Below are 12357 nucleotides of genomic sequence, written 5' to 3'. Positions count from 1 at the left end.
ACAACTAGAACCCAAAAATTTCAACAATAGCAAAAACTTCATTAAAGGAGCAAAACAATTAGTCCTTTAGTGTTTTTGGGCCTTAACGAAAAAACGTAAACTTTTGGGCCAAAGTACAAATACACAAAAGTATCAAAACTTTATGTAATTGCATAAAAGGCCCCAAAAGTACCCCCATTAAGGGGTGGCCGGTTTTGGTAGTGAAAAAGGAGGGGGAAAAGGTTTTGGTGAAAATTTCAAAATTTGAAAGTGTTTTGTGCAAGTGGATAGGTAGGTGAGGAAAAGTTGATTGGTATAGGTTGACACACCCCGTCCCGAAGGAGGGCATGCTGGCCGTCACATGAGAGTGACGTAACCATTTACACAGTTCGGAAGCTTTTAAAATACAATTATTAAAATGGAAACCCTCGAGGGTGAGTCCTACTTTTGTGATTTCTGTCAGAATACCGTTGGATTCCTCGTGGCCACCAAAACTCTGCTATCAAGAACCTGGAGGGGCGAAAAACAAAATTGAGTGGGTCAGTAAAACCAAGCTTTTCAAAAACATTTCGCCAAAAATAATTCTAACCCCTCACTGTAAAACCTGTATACTTTTCCCAGAAAATAGTATAATAACATAATACTTTTCATAAATCTCGAATCATCAATTTTTCTTTAAAACCCGAAAGTATGCCATGTTGTAATTTCGAAAACAAAATAAATGATGCATCAATGTAACAGGTGAAAAGTTGAATTAACCGGAGACCCTGCAGTTGGTCCTGTACGGTTAATTCCATAGCTCAACATCCAATCCAACCGGAGTCACCTCGATGACCTGTACGGCACTACACTGCAGATAAGTCGGAACTACCTGAAGTAGTCTGTACGACATGGATGGTGTAATAATACGCTCTAGTGTTGGAAATGTGCCCTAAAGCCAATCATGTGATGATACTTTACGGACATTTCACATGTTAAACTAGTCCAGTTTAACATATAAAGGGCATACATTATTGTTTGAGCCGTCTCATATAAATGTTATATGCTTAAACAATAAAGTCCAAGGAATTTGTGATTGGGAGAATGTAATCTAATGAAGTTAGATTCTTGAGACCATTCTTTCGTAGACACATCCTAAACGTTCCTGATCATAGGATTGCCAATTGGGCATTGACAGTCCGTCAAGATCGGTACGTATTATGTCTTCTCTCAGGGAGAGTGATTAGTCTCTAGTCATTGGTGTGTGTGACATCAAGACAAGTACGGTAGGTGCTCAATAGAGAATGAGTTCACTGAACGCGATCAACGAAGAGTTCTCATATTCCATGTCACATGAGAACTCATGGTTGGGATAATGCAAAGTAGTCCTTTGACCTGAGGCATCATAGTTGTCTTGTGGTTAAGACCTTGATCTTTGATTATGTCAAAGTCATCCCACCAGGAGGGTGTCCACGGCATCGTTGGGGTCAAGCCGCTTAGCTATGGAGACAAGTGAATGCGCAACAAGGGATTTCTAACCTTCAAACCGTTTGAAGGAGAATACTCTCTGATATGATTTGAATCTCTGGCCAGAGTATGAATGAGATTTGGGAATGCGTTCCTAATCACATTCAAGGTAGTCATATAAGCACAAGACACACATTGGATAGTAGACATGAGAAAATAAACTATCAAACCAAACAATGTGGTCAAGAGTATTAGATTAGAGAAAGACCGTATTGCATTTGTAATCCCAGACTGAATAGGTTCTCCACCTCTTCTGATTAGCTTGGGTAACCATGACATACGGCTAGGTGTCACTCATGGTTTGTAGAAGCCCTAAACGTGTGTAATCACTAAAGGGAGAATTGAAAATAGTTTCAATTCACAATCGATGTAAAATGGTTTTAATCGCCCACTACCTCGCTAAAAGGAACCTAATGGATCGTACACCGTGTAAGGTAGAGATGGACGAAATAAATGAAATGAGTAAGATTAATTGAATGGTTTAATTATTTATGGCAAGGATTAATTAATATGTTAATTAATCAAACGAATAAGTTCGTTAAAGACCACGGGATAGTTTTGGACCTTAAGGCCCAATGGGCTTCGAACGTCAAGCCCATTAACTTAAGTTGTATGACAATTTAATGAATAAAGATTCATTAAAGCCCAAAAGCCCAAAAATCCCTAAATGGCCGGCCATAAGGAATGAATTAGGGTTTTGGTTATTTAGGTCACTTAAAGAAGTGACTATATAAATGACTTTATAGCCAAATATTCATTAAGTGAAATAAGGGTTTATTTTTGGGGAAAATGGGTGAGAATTGTCTCTCCATTTTCTCTCTAAAGAGGCCAACACCTTGGAGGTGATTAGCTAGTCATCTAATCCTCCAAGGTCACTCATTCATCATCCAATCTCTCCTTGGTGTAGAGACTTAGAGGTTCTCAATTTTGGGAACTTGGAGAACCTATTCTTCCATCCAAATCCATGGATCTAAGAAGCAAGGAATGAAGGCCCTATCTCTTTGGGTGATTAGCCTTTGCTTATGCAAAGAGGAATCTACAAAGGTATTAATTTCAACTCACTTATTTTTGAGTTGATTATTGGTTCACCAATCTACTAGGCTTTGAATTTCATGGTCATGTTTTGTTTTTGAGTACATACAAGCATGATTCCGCCTTTAATTGTTAATTGCATGCTATATGATGTTGTTCAAATGAACATGTTTTACAAAATAATTCCTTCAAGTGGTATCAGAGCCTAGGTCTAGTAGTTGGTGAATCCTTTTGTGTTTTGTAGTTCATAAGTTTGTGATCTAAAAGTTGTAATTGTTACAAGCTTTATTCTTGCTTCTTTGAAAGTAAATTTTGTTGGAAAATTTGCTATCTCAAATGTTGTAGATGTTGTTCATATGAGCATGAATATTGGAGCTAAAATTTGGTGCCATGCTTTTGGGAAAATTCGGCCAAAATCAAAGGGTGAATTTTGGGTTCTTGTTTGACTTGTTAAAAGTGTTTTAATGTGTTCTTTGGAACCCCTAAGTACCCTAGTTTGGTTAGATGTTATTTCCCTTAAGTAAGAATGGTTTTGGAATGTTTTTGGGTGGAAAAAGTTCATGGAAAAATTTGGGTTTTTCATGGATGTTCTTCATTGTTCTTGATGTTCTTGCCAAGAACAAAAAGGTTTGGTGTTTTGATTCAAAGTTTTGAATTATTTCATAAAGTATATGTGATATGTTTTTAAATGATTTATTATGTATTTAAAGTGTTAAATATTTGTATAAATGATGATTGAAATAATTGTGTTTGAATTATTTCAAAAACATATCTTATCTTACATACACTTGCATGTTTTTGACAAAACTCACAAATCAACACACACACCAACCTTATCCCTCCCTAAAACCAGCCACTCCCTCAAAGGGAGTACTTTTGGGGCTTTTATGCAATTACATAAAGTTTTGATACTTTTGTGTATTTGCACTTTGGCCCAAAAGTTTACGTTTTTACGTTTAGGTCCAAAAACGCTAAAGGACAAATTGTTTTGTTCCTTTAATGATGTTTTTGCATTATTAAAAGTTTGGGTTCTAGTTGTATTTACATGAAGTTGTGACTTTTGTGTATTATACAAAGTGACCCCAAAAGTTTTTGTATTTGCAATATGGCCCAAAAGTTGAGGTTAATTGCAAGATGGCCCAAATAGGATGAGAACAAAATTGTTTTGTCTCTTTAAATGAGAATTGGATTTTCATTTTGTTTAGCTCCATTTAAATCAATTTTATGGATACAAAAACCAAATGAAAATGTTGCATTCAATTAATTAGTTAAAGTGTTAATTAATTAAAGGGTGATTATGAACCTAAGCCTAATATAATTGAGCTATGTGAAAGGCGTTTCAAATTTGTTTGAACCATGGGAATGTGTAGATTAAATTTTGGTTGTAATTTGATTTGATCAAATGTTGTAAAAGGGCTTAAGCTCTTCTTTACTTTAAAGTAATTTGTTATATGCAAATGTTGTAATGAGCATAAGCTCACCTTTACTTTGAAGTACTTCTTTCTTGCTTTATACGATATGCATGAAAATGAAGTAGTTGGGTCCAACGCCCATAAGACAACACGCCTTAATGTGATTAAACGCGTAACTAAAATCAATCTTCATTCCTAGACTGAGGTTCAACACAAGGCTCGTGTTGAATCTAAACAAAGGTTCATAATCATCCTTAGGCCCTAAGGCAACTATGTAGTCCATCAAATGAATGCAAAGTTTATGTTAGTAGTATCATATACTCTTGCTTTAAAAATCGTTTTAAAAGCATAGTGGGAGTATTATGTACAACTAAAACAATGAGATGGACCAATAGTTGTTATAGGACCAAAATAGTTTTAATAGAGATTAAAATGTATGTTTATATGTGATGAGACCTAAAACCCTCAACCAAACCAATATTAAGTTGATAAGCGAGAGATGTTTAGAATATCTCTTCGTGGCCTTCCACCGTGGTGGGATCCAATCGTTTATGACTTGTACACCGGCTTCACCCTATCATGGGGGAGTACACAGTGCATGCTTATACTCAGGAGGAATCCATATACATATGATGAGGTGAGTGTAGGCAACGAGGATAGCTATATATCGTATCATCGTGAGGCTATTCTTGAACCCCTTCACACACTAAGCATGGTGGGAAGAACTTAACTAAGTGCAATGGAACCAATATCATATCATTGTGAGGTTACATTCTCTAGAGGCCAAATAAGATGGGTACTTGCATGAGTTGCAAATGAGTAAGCGTACTCTCTCATTATTATTGTTGCTAGCCATATATTGTATCATCGTGAGGTGGGCTTGGTAATAGTGAGCCTCCCATAACCTACTAGGAGTTTCATCCAAAACTCTCGAATTCCTATGAGGGATATGGAATTTGCCAAAAATAGTGGGTGGTGCTATTTTGATTTAAAGACCCGAATCAAATGGCTTAAAATCAATCAATTTATATTCGTTATGTATTTGTTTACCAATATATTTGCAAACGCTATCCAACACTTGACAAAACCGAATGTTTTAGTTTCCGGACTTAGGTACCACAATCCCAAAGAATGTCTTAAAAGGATTGCATATGTATCTAAGTAGTCTCATCCTCACAATCTTCCTATTGATAATGTATCATTAGAAGAATATGTTAGAAAAGGTCTATCATAAAGAGGACAACACTTTTAATGTCATAATTCTTCAATTACAATTTGTTGTATGAAGAAATAGGAGTTGCTTTGAACAACTCTTAGTCAATGCAAACACTTAGTGCTTGTTTCTTTGTTAAATGAACAAAGAACTTGAGAAGAAAGCACAAAGGCATGAACACTTAAATGTGCCATGATTCTTCATTTACAAATTGTTGTATGAAGAAATGAGAGTTGCCTTGTACAACTCTTGAAGGTTTGTAATTATGTTTAGAACATAATGGTTGGTTGACAAAAATAGTCCATTAACATGGACTTATGATGATTTTGAATCATTGAATGTTGAAGTGATAAACCACTTAAACGAGACGGAAACTAGGCAAGGACTTCACCTTTGTTTCCCTATCCTAATCGTTCACTAAGTTTATTGTAAACTATGTAGTGAAAAATAACCACATGCTCTCCAAAATTGTTTGATGTGATAACACAATTGAAAAAAGGTTTCAAGAGAGATAGTGGGAGTTTAGGGACCATGACTAATGTAGTCAAAGGTGAAAGTCAAATAAAGAAGATAAATAACTCCAAGGGAACAAACTTTCTTTATGAAAGGATGAATATTGGAAGGGGTATTTGCAAGAAATGTCTTGCAAGTGTCAAGGACACACCTTTCGAAGGTGTTGTAAAATGTTCTTGAATAGTTCAAAACAATTGGTTCTTCTACTTGAATGCATGATTCCGTATTAGTGACTATGTTTTACAATCGTTGTAAAAGTGTGGCTAATAAGAAGTAGAAGATTAATGAGAGAAGAGAAAATACTTCACATTCGAAGCGTGAATCAAATGTAGATCTCTGCGAAAGCAGATGGTACTTACTTCCTCATATGAACTACCAAAGAAATTGGAAAAACATAGATTGTCTTTATATTCCAATTTTAAGGAACTAAATTCCGTCACTATGTGAAATGGATAAATGTTTTGTTTGACAAAACAATGTTCTTTATTAATCAATGATTGGATTATGGTAATCTAATTAATTATCTCTATAGTAGAGATAATATGGTAGTGTTAACTGTTTAGAAAATAATGATGCTTAAAACCCAAAAGGTTGCAAGGTAGTGACTAATCCCAACTAAAGTTGTGATACCTCTAAAAACATAAGTTATGAGTTGGTGAAAGATGGATGCTTTGGATCGTTAGATCCGGATCCAATACCTTCTTGTTAAAATTGTATAGAGGCAAAATGTTTGAATCTTTATTCTTTTGGAAAGAAGAAAGAATCACAAAGTTGTTGAGATTAATTCACTTAAATGTTAGTGGCACTTGTCCACAAACATAATATTACTCATGTTGAATTACATTCACCGAAGATCACTCTCGGTTGGACTATAGTTTATTTTGAATAAACACAAGTCCGAATACTTTGCAAAATGTTTCAAAGAATTCAAGTAATGTAAGTTGATGAGTAAGACGTCTAAAGTATTTACCTCCTTAGATTTGATCCAAGGAAAGGTAACACTTTAGATGAGTTTCCTTGAAAGATATCAAGGAAAATAGCATCATAAGATAATGTATTTCTCCATTAGGAGAAGAACGAACTTGAATAAGATTTAGTTCGTTAGATGTTATCTATTACCCATATATAGGATATATACTTCTAAAAACAATATGATTGTCAATGAGAAGATCTTCCAATATTTTCATGACTCCATAAGATGTAGTTGGAAAGAAAGACAAATCTTAAGCATGTTAAAGATTTGGGGTTGTGTGCTAACAAGCAATATTTGTTTGATAATAATCTTGTAGGATATCCTTAAAATAACTTTTGGATATCACTTCTATAAACCAACTAACAAATGTTGTTTTGTTGGGTAGTTCATTGTAATTCTACAATGTGATTTGCCTAAAAGCAAATGAACGAGAGATAGAACTCAAAGAATGGGTTCTTTGAGAGACAAGAAAGTAATCAACAAATATAACAACCTAGTTCCTATACCACAAGCTCCAAGGTAGTCGATAAGGATTTATAAACCGTCTCAGTTGAATGGTTTTGAACTTTATGACTATGTCATAGAGTTGCACCTCTTACTTCGAAAGAAATAAGAATGAAAAATCCTTATGACTACATTGAGTGCATATACGATATATACTCAAGGAAATGGTAAAGTACCATTTGACTCGAAATAATGAAACCTTGAAAGCTAATTGGTAGCTTAAGGTGACTACAATCAAATAGAATGGTTGACTTTAAAGGAACCATTTTTGACGTAGTCTTAGTTTCAATTAATTTGAAGATTGTTAGCTACAACTAAATGGTGATTCAATGTTTTGACATAATATGGGTTTCCGAAACCATTATTAAGATAGTCTTGATAATATATGTCTAAAACTATGAATCACAAAACATGAAAGTTGTAGAGATCCATCCATCATGGATCTTAGCAAGTTAGTGGGAGCTATTTGCATTTTATGAGAAAAGGTTCAAATCGTTTGATTTCTCATAAAGATATAAATGAATCTTTTGTTTACTAGTTTTACAAAAGATTAGTGGGAGTTAATCATGTTCCTAAAATTTAAATATATATGATATATTAATTTTGGAAATGAAAAGAATACTTCTTCGTTAAAGTTATGACTTTAATACATTATATGAAGATAGAATGTATATGGGAGATATAGTCTATATACATGGGATGGAAATCTATAATGATATATTTCATGATATAATTGGATTATATCAATCCCTAATAATAGACAATGGATGCTAGGAAGTTTCTCATATGATGATAAACTTCAATTAGAAGGATGACTCTAGTAAGACTAGCAAGTTGCCCTTCTCAAAGGGAACGTGCCCCTTTGACTCCCAAAGAAATAATGCGTAAATAGAATCCTTTATGCATACGCAGAAAGGTGATTTATGTATTTCATATTGTATGAAAAACATTGATATGAGTTGTACCTAGAACGGTACAAGACGATATCAGTGCAAGCCCAGGATCAGAACCATGGCAACTGTCAAGTGAGTCCTTAAGTATTTGAGAAATACTAAAGGATAAATTCCTCAAAGAATGAGGAAGAATCAAAGTAACGTAATGGAAGCGTAAATGTATTAGATTATGAATCTAATCCATCATTGGATGTTTCTTCATTATGAATGAAGAGATAAACGAATATCTCTTTATTATGACTAAAAAGATATTTGGATGGAAACATTAAAGTAATGACTTTAGTGTGTTCCATTATGAATGCAAGATATCTTGCCATATAGAAGTTTACAACAATGTTGTTTGGATGGGAAAGTTCATTTATGAACTCTCTATTCGGTTCCAACCAGAAAGTGTATGACACTAATGGGGCGATAGCTCAAGCTTGGGAATCAAGGTCTCATCAAGATCCGAACACAAATGAGAGACTGAACCACATGATTGAGAATCATGTATAATGGTGACGTCGTTATTCTCAAGGTTGCTTCTGTGGATAACACATATAGATATCCACTGTCTAGGCCTACTATTCAGCCATTTATGAAATGACTACAGAAGAGATATCATCATTGATGATCAAGCTGATTGGCTCTAGTGCAAGTGGGAGATTGTTGGAAATGTGCCCTAAAGCCAATCATGTGATGATACTTTACGGACATTTCACATGTTAAACTAATCCAGTTTAACATATAAAGGGCATACATTATTGTTTGAGCCGTCTCATATAAATGTTATATGCTTAAACAATAAAGTCCAAGGAATTTGTGATTGGGAGAATGTAATCTAATGAAGTTAGATTCTTGAGACCATTCTTTCGTAGACACATCCTAAACGTTCCTGATCATAGGATTGCCAATTGGGCATTGACAGTCCGTCAAGATCGGTACGTACTATGTCTTCTCTCAGGGAGAGTGATTAGTCTCTAGTCATTGGTGTGTGTGACATCAAGACAAGTACGGTAGGTGCTCAATAGAGAATGAGTTCACTGAACGCGATCAACGAAGAGTTCTCATATTCCATGTCACATGAGAACTCATGGTTGGGATAATGCAAAGTAGTCCTTTGACCTGAGGCATCATAGTTGTCTTGTGGTTAAGACCTTGATCTTTGATTATGTCAAAGTCATCCCACCAGGAGGGTGTCCACGGCATCGTTGGGGTCAAGCCGCTTAGCTATGGAGACAAGTGAATGCGCAACAAGGGATCTCTAACCTTCAAACCGTTTGAAGGAGAATACTCTCTGATATGATTTGAATCTCTGGCCAGAGTATGAATGAGATTTGGGAATGCGTTCCTAATCACATTCAAGGTAGTCATATAAGCACAAGACACACATTGGATAGTAGACATGAGAAAATAAACTATCAAACCAAACAATGTGGTCAAGAGTATTAGATTAGAGAAAGACCGTATTGCATTTGTAATCCCAGACTGAATAGGTTCTCCACCTCTTCTGATTAGCTTGGGTAACCATGACATACGGCTAGGTGTCACTCATGGTTTGTGGAAGCCCTAAACGTGTGTAATCACTAAAGGGAGAATTGAAAATAGTTTCAATTCACAATCGATGTAAAATGGTTTTAATCGCCCACTACCTCGCTAAAAGGAACCTAATGGATCGTACACCGTGTAAGGTAGAGATGGACGAAATAAATGAAATGAGTAAGATTAATTGAATGGTTTAATTATTTATGGCAAGGATTAATTAATATGTTAATTAATCAAACGAATAAGTTCGTTAAAGACCACGGGATAGTTTTGGACCTTAAGGCCCAATGGGCTTCGAACGTCAAGCCCATTAACTTAAGTTGTATGACAATTTAATGAATAAAGATTCATTAAAGCCCAAAAGCCCAAAAATCCCTAAATGGCCGGCCATAAGGAATGAATTAGGGTTTTGGTTATTTAGGTCACTTAAAGAAGTGACTATATAAATGACTTTATAGCCAAATATTCATTAAGTGAAATAAGGGTTTATTTTTGGGGAAAATGGGTGAGAATTGTCTCTCCATTTTCTCTCTAAAGAGGCCAACACCTTGGAGGTGATTAGCTAGTCATCTAATCCTCCAAGGTCACTCATTCATCATCCAATCTCTCCTTGGTGTAGAGACTTAGAGGTTCTCAATTTTGGGAACTTGGAGAACCTATTCTTCCATCCAAATCCATGGATCTAAGAAGCAAGGAATGAAGGCCCTATCTCTTTGGGTGATTAGCCTTTGCTTATGCAAAGAGGAATCTACAAAGGTATTAATTTCAACTCACTTATTTTTGAGTTGATTATTGGTTCACCAATCTACTAGGCTTTGAATTTCATGGTCATGTTTTGTTTTTGAGTACATACAAGCATGATTCCGCCTTTAATTGTTAATTGCATGCTATATGATGTTGCTCAAATGAACATGTTTTACAAAATAATTCCTTCATCTAGTGCTTCTCTCATCAATCATCTGTGCACATAATCTAAGGTCACCCACTAGTCGGAATCACATCTAGTAATCTATACGACTAGCATGTCGGAACCCTCACTTGGTCTATACGACATCCACCTACTTGGATCCAAGACGAGCGTGCGGTGTGGTGAATAATATAAGCACTAACACCATGATTGCAGGTTATGAGCTATCCATAATATACACATCAACAATGCACATGAATAATATAAAACTCACCTGATACTTACCTGTGCGTCCACAGCACCAATTCACATATATATATGCATCATTTATCAATTCATGCTTTTCATATACTTCTATGCATGGCATTTCAAATCATACTTTTCATATAAATCTATCCATGGCATTTTAAATCATGCTTTCATTTAAATTCAATTTCTGGGAAAACTCAATAGTATATAGGTAATACGAAAACAAAACTGCCCACTCACCTGGAGTTCGCCCTACAACTCCCTAGCACAACTCATCAAGGCGTCATGACGATCGCCGCCTAGAACAATAATCAAATCCAACCTCAGAAATCATATCGATAGAATATAACTTATATAAAATACGTCACTACGTAGATTGATCCGAAAGATCTGCAACTCAGATTTTAAATCCATAACTTCCAGAGTCCACAATATATCTCTAGGACAACATCCTGAAATTTCATTACCATCCAACGGTCGGATCTCCGTCAATTTCCAAAACTAAGTGACGGTTAACATTTTATTTTATAAACTTACAACTCCAATTTCGGAAGATCCGTAACTCGGATTCCCAATCCGTAAGTTCCAATAATCCTCAAATATTACGTATTACAATGTATCAAATTTTGGTGACGATCCAACGGTCGGATCGTCAATTCACATTTTCACCTAAATGCGAAAACTATAAAACGTTATTTAAAGCACCTAACCAATAATCGTAATAACTTTCTCATACGGTGCTCAATTTGGGTATATGAATATACCACATTAACCTACTCGACGTCACGGACGTCGACAAATTTTTTAAATAATTTTTTACTATGGCACGCGCCCCCACGCGCCAAGGAAGGCACGGGTCCACGCGCACCAACGCGCACCTTCTTCCTCGTGAGTTCGCCGGACTGGTTTTTCTTCGGTGGCCGGATTCTGGGCATTTTTCAAATGCCTTGTTCTCCTTCGTTTCTCAACCATTTTCTTCGTATAATATATCAATTTAAAGCCCTCAACATGTAGAATCACAATATACTACTTTTAAGCTTAAAAAAACAACTAAATCTCACCGGAAAAATCCAAGCAAAACCGGCCAAACTTAACCCTCGTGATCCCGACGTCCAAATCCTTCCAACGAAGCACTCCAAGCTTCCTTGGGACCTCACTAAGCTCACTATGAGCTTGGATTGTCCTAAAAATCAACCAACAAAAAGTTCATGAACAGTGCCAAAATCGGTGCTTGGGATTTCGATGTGAAATCGAAAGATTTCTTACCTGAAATAGGTGTGGTTGAGTTCGTATAGTCCTCACGAGCACGATGGTACCTTCACAACCTTCGATCCGTGCTTGTAGGCTTGGTGGTGAGTGTGTCCGTACAAATCGAGAGTGAAAGAGTGAGAGAAAGCTGTGAGGAAGGAGAGAGGCAGCACGGGGGAAGGAAAGGGTTGAGGTTGACCCGTGTGTGTGTTGTGTGGTCCAATAAAACCCACCAAAATTCCAAGTCTTTTAATTCCTTAACCACACAAAAATACATACCAAATTTTAAATCAACCTTTAATCCAATTTAATTAATTTTCCAAAAACTTAGGAACCATGAAATG

At 35.8% G+C, this 12357-nt stretch overlaps 1 long non-coding RNA gene across 2 annotated transcripts; it reads right to left on the bottom strand.

The window, feature by feature from the left end:
• Nucleotides 1-297: 297 nt before the first annotated feature.
• On the bottom strand, nucleotides 298-12135 carry LOC126619476 (uncharacterized). 2 transcript variants are annotated; one of them, XR_007622067.1, is made up of 4 exons: nucleotides 12032-12135; nucleotides 11827-11948; nucleotides 11006-11064; nucleotides 298-489 (listed from the first exon to the last, which is right to left on the bottom strand). It is a non-coding gene; the product is annotated as an uncharacterized LOC126619476 (long non-coding RNA). The 2 variants fall into 2 exon arrangements; XR_007622066.1 differs by lacking the exon at nucleotides 12032-12135 and having other exon boundaries at nucleotides 11827-12006.
• Between the last annotated feature and the right edge of the window lie 222 nt (nucleotides 12136-12357).

This window comes from Malus sylvestris, chromosome 4 (genome assembly GCF_916048215.2).
Source record: "Malus sylvestris chromosome 4, drMalSylv7.2, whole genome shotgun sequence".
Lineage (NCBI taxonomy): Eukaryota > Viridiplantae > Streptophyta > Magnoliopsida > Rosales > Rosaceae > Malus > Malus sylvestris.
This window is presented reverse-complemented; position numbering and strand designations above follow the sequence as displayed.